This window comes from Excalfactoria chinensis, chromosome 11 (genome assembly GCF_039878825.1).
Source record: "Excalfactoria chinensis isolate bCotChi1 chromosome 11, bCotChi1.hap2, whole genome shotgun sequence".
NCBI lineage: Eukaryota > Metazoa > Chordata > Aves > Galliformes > Phasianidae > Excalfactoria > Excalfactoria chinensis.
This window is the reverse complement of record NC_092835.1, coordinates 12,016,224-12,027,188: the sequence shown is the minus strand read 5'-3', so window position 1 is coordinate 12,027,188 and position 10,965 is coordinate 12,016,224.

Sequence of the window (10,965 nt, the reverse complement as noted above, 5' to 3'; positions counted from 1 at the left end):
TAATGATCTACTTAGCTTATGCATTAATTTGTATTCAAAGAACTAAAGCACAGTAAATAATAATTACCATCTCACAGTTTTGCTCTAAATCTTGTTGCAAAACTCTCAGCTGCCAATAAGTACTAATTCATTTTGCAGATTTTTTTCTTCCACTTTTTAAAAACATTTCTGCATTTCACCCACTTTGTTTTCAGGAGACAACTGCACTGCAGAGCAGCTAAGCAATAAATAATGTCAAGATCTTTAACAGCATAAAAATATAAGCAGTTTAACTCTCCATACATAATCTCAATGGCTTCAGTGAGATGTATAAAGCCAAACAAGCAAAATACAGGACAAAATTATCAAAATACCTTTTTTTTTTTTTTTTTCCCCCAAAACAAGACTGTCAAACTCTACTTGTAGGAAAGACTTTTGAAACTCTTCAAGTGCTGTACTATATCAAACTTGCTTTGATCTCTTTAAAGAAATGCAAGTTCAAATGTCTAAAATAAGCTATTGCTCGAATCTGTTACAGCTGTGATAGAAGCAGGAATCGTGCTGACAGCTAGCATTTCTTTTTCTTCAGAAATACATTTCTGAGCATAGCTGCTTGTAATACAAACTATAATCACCTGTTTAGGTAGCTTAAGAAGGTTCATATGTTTTGCAAAGGCACCACGTTTGTTCTAAGCAAGCTTTTCAGTCTAGCTGACAAGTGTGAATAAAATTATCTACCCCCAGCTACTCCTTATTTCTTACTAACTTACATTTCAATATGAGCTCCTATGAATTATAAATTTGCTATCAATTACTATATCTCTGATCTAAAAGGAAATCAGAGAGAGTTTCATTTGGATTCTTTGTTTTCCATTTTTAGCTTCACCCAATATAGTGAAAAAACAATATTTTTTCTTCTGTTTTGTTACTGTCACCCTTTTTATACTTCCGTATACCACCTCTGTAACCCCTACCAAAATAGATATTACTTTTTTTTTTTGATCATTTGTAAGTCTGGGAGTAAAGAATCACAAAGATTAACCCCCAAAACCTCCATTAAATGCGCCGAACATCCAAGCACATAACATAGGAAATTGACACATGGATTGAGTCCACAAGAAATACCTTATATCCATATGGTTATTCAAGTGTTTACACGATTCTCCCTTCTGAGAGAAAACAAACCAAAGCCAACACATAATTCCCTTATTTAGATGTTTTCAATAATACTTTACAGTTACATATACAAACATATCTTGTATGTCGACGGTGTCCATCACCATATCCTACGCACAGAATGCACTTTAAAAATATTCAAAGATATAAAAGAAAAAAAAAAACAACTATCAACTTTTACTAAGCAATTCATATAGTGGCTGAGTTCTAACTCTCAGTAGGTATTTAAGTATTTTACTCCTCTTCAAATTAATTGGAGTTTGAAATTTCAAGTGATTTACCCAGCATTTCACAGGGTTTCTGCGTTAGGAAAGAAAACCAAGTTCAGCTCTCTAGAGTAGGAAACTCATCACACCATTATTCCTTTCCAGTGAAATATTTCACTTAAAAGCTCCTTCTTTGCCTTTCATTTCTGACACAGAAAAAACACTTATAAGAGATATTGATTGAATTAAGCCTTACCTTGACATTCTTTCTGAGCACAGCAGGAATCATTCCACAAGGAAGAAGTAAGGGAAAATGACTTGCTTTGGCACATTACAACTTACTGTTTAAATAAAAACTAAAAAACTGACTTTGCTGTTCATAATTTGTGCACTCACGTATTCCTTTAGAACATTTAATTCATTAATCTAACCCCCAGAAACTCTACACAGAGAAGACTGAAGAAACAAGCAGAATGCATCCTCTGCACTGTTGAAGATGAGGCCTATTATCAGAGGTGACCTGCCAGTGACTTCTGCAGGAATCACACAGTTTCAGGTGGGATTTTACAGGCCAAGAGCAGCAACATGAACTTAGCCTGCAAATTAATTGGAAGCTTTGGTACCCACAGAGCCCCAACACACTATGTTTGCAAGGCACTGTTTAGCAGGCAGACATATGTTTTATTAACTTCAAGAGGTGTATTTTCCACTCTAAAAACAAATACTAAGGGAAAATGTCATCACATGCTTTTGCTGAAATTGGCAAAGAAAGCCTACACATTAAGCTCTGGAAGTTCTTCGAAGAGATAGCATAGACCACAGCAAGATTCCATCCCTTCCACATTCCAGTAATTATGATATATTACACATAACAAAGTCAGAGTATCACCTGAAGGAAACCCAGTCTTTCACCTGAAGGAAACCCAGTCTTTAGATTATGAAAGATTGTGATGTTAGTATAATGCCAACAATTGTATGCCTATAAATTAGGTATGTTTCTAAGATTTTGTAATAATTGAATTTTTTTTAAAATGTCCATACGATTCTGCTTAAGAATAAAAAGGTATTTAGTTTAAAAAAGGAAAATGTTAGATTCCCGTTCCTAAGGGCCACAAGGGGAAGGCTGCTGAATAATATCAAACTATCCTCATAGGGAGGTTTTGCTGGATGTTTTAGAAAAGGGACAATATATATAGTGAAGGGATAACTCAAATTGAAAACAAAACAAACCAAACAAAAACAAAAACAAACAAACAAAAAAAAGCCAAGAGAATGGGAAGCACCTGTACGGGTTTAGGAAGAGGAAGAAAAATAAATGGGCATGGGGAATTCTCCCAAAGGGAATTGCTCATTTCCTTCTACATAAAGCAGGAAAGAATTGGTACATTACATAAACACAACAACATTAAAGATATACAGTCCCTTGAGAAATGCTTACATTTAACAGGGATGTCCTTCAAGATCCAAATGTTTATGGCTAGCTGTTTGTGTTTTAGAGTTTCTCAGTCTTACAATACAACACAGTGCAGCAACTTGCCAGCAAGCAACAATCTCAGTTGACATATTTATGTAACGCACAGCCATGTGAAACTACTAACTTAGTCCCAATAGTCACCTCACCCATTCTCTTGAACTGACAGTCTTTGTCCTCAGCAGGTCCTCTACTTAGCTTGAGCATTACACCACAGTGGCACAGCTGTTTGCTTCTGGTTCTGGAAACTGGGCAACCCTGTTCCATTCCAAGAGATGCTGCATGAGGTCAGCATGCCTTTAAGCATTTAAATTTGAAAATGTGCAGCAATATACATACAAAATTATAGTGTTAATATATCATCCATGAGACACCGTCCTTGACATCAGCCCTTTGAATATTTTCCCTTATTAATATGACAAAAAATGTAGAAGAATAAAGTCAAAGGGGAGAAACTTTAAAAACAAAGAACAACTTATTTCCCTGTTTTCCCCCTCATCTCAAACTGCAGTGTCATAAAAATAGGTTGACTTTTTTAAATTCTGCAAGGCAAAGAAAATACAATCGTTAGCAGTGCCAACCTGGCACCCACTGGGTCTTCTACCTTGCCAAAATCTTTCATTGAGCTGCTAGTTGAAAGTGTGAGGAGCATGCTGATGCTGCAGCTGCTGCTGTGTTTATGTCCTATACTGGTGGAGCTTCTCCAAGGATTTCCTTTAGAACAGCTCATCTTCAGTTCAGTTACAATAAAGTTCCACATCAAATAAATTCTTTAAAAAAATAATAAAGAAAAATCCCTCTCAGTCAGAGAGATCCTGACAGCACTATGACTCAAACCTTAGACTTACACTGAGCATTAAACTACCTGAACCCTGTGCATGTTTCAAACAACCTCTCAGCAGAAGACATTAACAGATAGGTCATTGCTGAATGAAGCTAAAAAGCATTTATTTTTAAAAATCTGCCAGCTGCAGGTCCTGTCTCATTAATTAACATACACTAAGTGCATGGATGTTCCATGATTTTATACATCTGCACTGCATCAACATAAAAAATACAGAGCAGTTTAGCTTAACAGAAAAGTTCCAGGCTCACTTTTTGACATTATGACTAAAACAAATACTGCAACATTACCCAACCTGAAAGTAGGATTAACAGAAAAAATAATTTTGTCTGCAGGGATTACTACAGAAGATCTACCATGATGGATTACAAAGGAAGAAGCCTTATGCCTTAAGTGTGTGGTGAGAAGCTTGGGAAAAAAGCACTGCCAGGTACCTGGCTGTGGTGGTGGTAGAAATATCCAGTAAAGAGCAGCATCAATTCACCACCCCCAAAGTAAATTGAGAGCCAAGATGCAACTTACCAGGTCACCAGCTCCATAGCCACCACAGGTTATTTCTGCTAGCATGACAACATATACCGCCTTCAAGGAAAATTGTTCTGAGAGAGATGGACTGACAAAAATGACTGTCTGAAACAGGATATCCAGTTGTACAATCGATGTCTGAGAATGCTATGATAGGTGTTCTTAATTTTGATTAACAAAGGAAAGGGAATTTAAGCAACCATTTCATAGTTCAGAGCACAGTTTTCAAGAAAGCTTTTACACAACATAAAACATGATCATGATGATGGGTAAATATTAACTAAATGAAAAGTCCAATAAATATAATGTCCACACAGATACATGTGCTTTCATTGCTGCAAGCCCAGTCTGTTCCATCTGCTAACACAATTTTGGTCTCAGGACATAACCAGGGTTACAAAACCACAGACTCCAAGTGATTCCAAGATTGGTGGTTGTGAGGCTGATCTACAAGTGCACATCAGATCATGATGCATGCTCCACATCTGTCATTGATCTGACTGCAGCCAGAACCAGGGAGCACCTGGGAGCAAGGAGAGCATGTACCTAAGTACAGCCTAATGAAGTGAGTCAGAGTGACAGCTTCAATTTTCAGAGGAAGCACAATTGCCTACTTAAAAAAAAAAAAAAAAAAAAAAAAAAAAAAGTGAGAGGAACGATAGGAAAAGCCCTGATTCTTATAAAGACTGCTCTGAAAGTACCACCTTTCATATTGCAGCTCAGACTACAGTGTGTGACCATTCCCCAGAGAGACATATTTTGAAGTTGATGTCAGAACTCTTAACAGACTTGTAACATTTCAATTACTGTGATAGATTTAACATAATACACACTACACACAGTGAAGCTGAGTAACTATACTTCCTATTGTCTTCCCTTGGAGCAATAAAAGCTCATCAGCCATGAATGGGCCCAATACCTTTTGCAACAATGGGGCATGCTAAAGATTTGCATTGTTTAAATGATAATAATTTACCTAATGGTCTGTATTCACTCTGTGTAAGGTTCCCATAAAATTTTAACATCACTGAATAAAAACAAGGTTTAAAAATTGAATATTGGTCAAATTCCAGAAAAATACATAGAGATTTTTTTTTCACTAAAGAAATCATTTTCAAATTACAGGAAAAAAAGAGCTTGTGTGAAACTAAAACAGTGGCAAGTAGGTACACTTCTCCTGTACAGTGACATCTATGGGAAATCCTAAGAACTTGTAGCATTCTGTAGACAAGTAGACCAAAATCAACAGAATCTTCAATGGAGTGTGGAATTCATATGATATGTAAAATTATTATCGCTTTGAATAACAAAAGTCCTTTTTCCTAAAAGAAACACACCAAAAGAGTGTAGTACACTACTGTCTGATAGCATAGTAATGCAGGTAAAAGAAACACATAATCTAAATTTTAGAGGAGTTCCATGAATGGACAGTCATTTTTATTAAGCACAGATAGCTGGAGGATATTTCTCTGGCTTCAGGCTATTTTCCACATATTATATATGCACTTATTACTCACTGTAAATGAGTTACACCTATTTTACCATATGAAACTCCCAGCTATGCTCCAGATCACAGATCAGCAGCACAAATGAATTCAGACAGAGATGCCCATTTGGCTGATTTGAATTCAAAAGAAAACATTTTTTGATCTGGGTTTATTGTAGTGAGAAAACTGCTGCTTCCATAAAATTCAAAGCAAGTAAATGCAAATAGGAATCTTTGTTTATAAGGATTAAATATATGTGTGTATATATATATATATATATATTTCATTTTAGGCCACAGTGAAGTCAGCACTTTCAGATAGCAGTACTTACATTTTATAGCAGATTTTCTATGAATAACAGTCTTCCTATCTTCCTACAAACATGAAAATAGGCTTCAGCTCATAACTACCAGAATATCCTGAACAGTAAGATTCATGTTGTTCCTACTGTTTGATGAACAAGACAGGAAGGAAAGACTACTTCTTCACAGTAGTATGATTCCCTAATGACAATCAATATATTGTCCCAGTCTCTAGGTCACAGGGTGGTCTGTTAAAGTTGCTTGAGCTAAATTTGCAGTGGTGAGCACAGTGAAGAGAGAAGCATCTGTTCTTGCCTTTCAACACACGCTGGAGCTGTTGGTGCAACATATCCTACTGTGCAGCCCTTCAGGAGACACTGGAATTGTTTCATCTGTGCCCTAAAGTTAGAGCGGACACAGGCATAGACAGCAGACAGCTTGCTCCCACTTTGTACCTGTTTTAACAGTAACCCTTCTGCCACGTGCCTGTCCAAGGTGGCAGAAGCGAAGATTGCAGCAATCATACATCCTAGTGATGTTGCAAGTGAGGTTCCTCTGTTAAAGACTGCATCAGAGTTTTAAATTATGAGAGGCTGTACAACCTAGCCATAAATTCTATACAAGAACAGAGGAGATTAGAGTAGCAGCAGCATGTTGAGGCAGCTAGGTCAAAGACTATGTCAAGAACCTGAAAAACCACAGAAAGACCAAAAAGGCTGTCAGACATATCCTCTAGCAGCAACAAAAACATAGAGATCATATAAGCAGAGAACGGTTTGAAGATTCTGGCATATGTGAGGGTTAGCAAGCAAAGTGACAGCATTAAAGGCCAAGTCTCAGTGGCAGGATGCATGGTATAGTGCTACAGAAATAGCACTACTGATTCTCTATGGGAAAAGCTCAGACATCCAAGGTTGGGTAACTCTCACCTTCCTGCTCTCCTCCATAGATAAAATCAATTTCTACTACTTTTTTTATTTTTATTTTTTTGCAGATGCTCAAACATATCTCTTAGATACCAGCTCTGAGATGGACTGTACAAACTCTTCAGTACTTTTCAGCAATAGCATCAAAACCTTTGCTTATCCTTAGGCAACTACTGCTTTAAATTCTCAGTTTCCATCTTATACAACAGGCACTGGAGGGTTGAGGATACTCTTCATGACACACATCATGAAAAATATTAATAAATAATTACTGCCTTACACAATAGAAGCAGCCTGCAGCGTTTCTAAAAGACAGACAGACTGTTAATACAATGTTGTATTCTTGTCTCAGCAATCAAAGCTCTCAACCTGTTTCTTTCAGCAGAGAATAAGATGATGCATCAATGACACAGCAGATAAAAACAAAAAACTAATCAGTCTAAAACAAAGATAAACAAGTTGAAAAGTCAGTGGAAAAGCCCTCACAGTCCAACATCTGCAGTAGTGCACAGCATCAACCCTACTAAAGTGGGAAAGTCAGAAACCAGTTAATTCCTCTTTGTGACAAATGATCTTCAACCAACTATTTATTTAGTTTTCATAACAAAACACCTTAATTCTCACTAGCTGGATTTTTTTTTTCAAACAGTCTTGTCTAAAATCTGTGGGTTTTCTAACTCTACACCCATCAATAATTTCTGAAGTTACAAAGGAGCTTTCCTCCACTGTAGACCTCAGATCCCTTTCCTGTCTATGAAAGATGTAATTTGGGAGTATCTTCTCCAAGAAATTCATGCAGCCTACCTGAGAAACCTTGGCTCCAGGAGAAGTCTACAATGCATGAAGTAGGGCAGGTATATTTATAGAAACTTCTTTTTTTCCATCATTTTAGAATTTGGGGGGGGGAACCTCCCAACTTATAATTATAAATTTCAGTGAATACTTCTAAACTGATATTCATGGAAACAAGATACACTGTCTAGAGGTAGGGAAATATTAGAACATCGTTATTTATCTTGAACTCCTGCTCTCTTCTAATCAGAATGTCTATCCTACATTCTTCAAAGTCATGAACAGAGTCTAAAAGATATGTGCAAGCTTTTAAAATGCTTTATATAAATTTAGAATTAAAAGCTCATAGAAGATACCTCGAGCTCATCTGTACCTTGACCATGATGCTTTTTTCATTACTGTGCAGCTAACAACCCAGGAAAGACTAAAACCGTTAATAACCATTTGATTCTGTGCATGCATAGCATATTAAACACAATAACATTAAACCGACTCAGAAAAGAAATTTACAATGTAGTCCTTTAATGGACCAGTGTGTTAAACGATTCTCCATTAATAAGAGTTGCAAACAAGAACTGTTTGAATACAGGTACAAATACCTTTTAACAGGGTCACATGCTATGCTAAAATTATTCTCCACCTAAATATTGTAGCCATTCAAACCATAGAATCATAGAATTACCCAGGTTGGAAAAGACCTTGAAAATCATCAAGTCCAACCGCAGCCTAACCAGTACCCCATCTCTAAAAAACCTCTGCTAAATCATATCCCTGAGTACCACATCCAAATGGCTCTTAAACACATCCAGGGATGGCGATTCAACCACCTCCCTGGGGAGCCTATTCCAGTACCTAACCACCCTTTCGGTTGTGGTTTATAGTTTCTAAAGTTTAAAAATATATTTAGGAAGAAAGTTTTCTGGATTAGAATCAATCAATGATAATTTGATTTACGTGACTGATTTTTGCAGAAATAGTGATATCTCTAAAAATTAAGGCCAAGAATACATAAAGTAACATAATTAAAATACTGCTGTTGTGAAGCTGGAATCTATACAAACTTGTTTACTGAGACTTTTAAATCTAATATATTTACTACCACAAGAATTCCCCAAGTTGCCATCATTCATTATAAAAGCAAACATAATCAGAGATGTTTGTCATTGAGATGCTTTATTTGTTTGGCTCCATTTCCCCACATTAAACTTTGAAGATATACTAGGATGACGAGCACAAGTGAAGTAGAATTTCTCCTTTAGCTAGATCACCAAAGAGTTGCAAGCAGAGGCTCTCATTTGAAACCAAAGATAAATCATAGAATCACCAAGGTTGTAAAAGACCTAACAGATCATCCAGTCCAACTGTTCACCTATTACTAACAGCTCCCACTAAACCATGTCCCTCAACACAACATCCAGTCTTTCCTTGAACACCACCAGGGTTGGTGACTCCACCACCTCCCTGGGCAGTCCAAATGAAGCTGCAAAGAATAAAAATGCTGGAGGAAGAATGATGAGTCAGGAACAGATATAGACAAAGACGGCAACAATTAAAGGAGCTTCATCGCTTGTGGGACAGGACTAGCTCTGCCAGTGAGGATATAGAGTTGCTGAGTATGTGCTTCATGCTTTCATATTGATAATGCACCCCTCACTAGATGTCATTTGGGCATATTCAAGGGACTCTGAGGCTCCATTAATGTTCTTCAAACTATTTATTATTTAAAAAAAAATAAAAATTGAATGTTTCTTTACCTGTTCAGCAGAAAGCAGCACTAATTTATATCATAATAGAAGGCAAAATTTTAAGTTAACTACTGTGATCATTCACTTTTGGCTTTTCTATTGACCATTCACAAAAACCAGATATGACAGTCCTCTCCCTGAAGTATGCACAACTAATTATGCAAACAGAAGCTCACATAGAGAGCAGGACTAGATATAAACAGTAGTTAAAGTCAGGTGCTATGACACCCAGTAGATGATCCTTGACATTAACTGAAGAGGCAACATTTCACCTAATTCTGTCCTGAGGCTTCACTCAGGTCACTGAGCAGCTCTCAAAAGGAAATTACAAACTGACTTCAGCCATACCTGAGAACAAGCTCTTAGTGCTGCCCAATACACTGCTGGCCTTGTTTCTTACTGTATCAGCAGGCCAGAGTTACAATGAAGATTTCTTTATGCTAATTAGAATCAGTTGTGTATTGGCAAGTTGAAAATACCCTCAGACACGTAACACATTTTTTTAATAAGCTTAAATTAATCAGCAGATACACTGTGCATATGTAAACAAGTCAGTTAAAGTTAAGCAACACTGTAACAGTATTATTAGCACTATAATTTCTACAGTACTAACAGTAACAAAGAAATGTTTCATATATTTCGAACCCACAATGGCCTGTGGCAAAATTATTCTGATTTTTAAACCAAAATCTATTAATATTGATGTACTTTCATGGAAACAATTAAACTCAATCTTCTAAAACATTAATTAAGGCCTACTGTCATTCAGGTTTTTTTCAAACCAGACTAATCAAGTCTACCAAATGCTCCAAGTCTAAACAACGCAGCCATTGCAGGTACACTGAGAAATTATCATTTGCTCATCTCACTTGTGCACTCTCTTTTTTCCCCCCACTAATGTAGAAACTAATGAAGGACAAAAAAGAAGAAATATTCCATAGCCAAAAAGAGAAAAAGTGCATTTAAATGGCTTTTTCTTTTTTTTTAATTTTATTTTTCAGTATATTCATTAGACTTAGCATGCATGGTCAGAATAGCAATTTCAGAAAACCTTTTTTAATTGCACATTCTATTTGCCCCTATTGCATGCATTCAACCTGCAGAGAAGAAAGACATTTAAAGATTACCAAGGCAAGTTTGTAATGAAGCGGATACCTCTTTGTCTGTCCTTGCGCCAACAGCAGCAGAAGGGATACTAATTAGAGGGTGAATTATTAGCTTCCCATGGTGCACTGCAGGGGCATTAAAAATGAGTGTAGTTTGTTGCTTTCCTCTTAGATGGTTAGTTCAGGTTTAATATATTCTTGTTTCTAGGTGAGCAGCAGGGGACAGTTTTTATGATTATAATTGTTGCATAATTACTGGCCTAAGGTTGCCTATTGTTAAATAAAAATGCTGAGATACTAATGTTTTATTGAACAGTACAAGTAGATAAAATTGTAATATATTTTCCTGAACAATATAAGCCTGTTATCTGGCAGCTTGGTGACAACTCTTAAGTTGTCGTGTGGT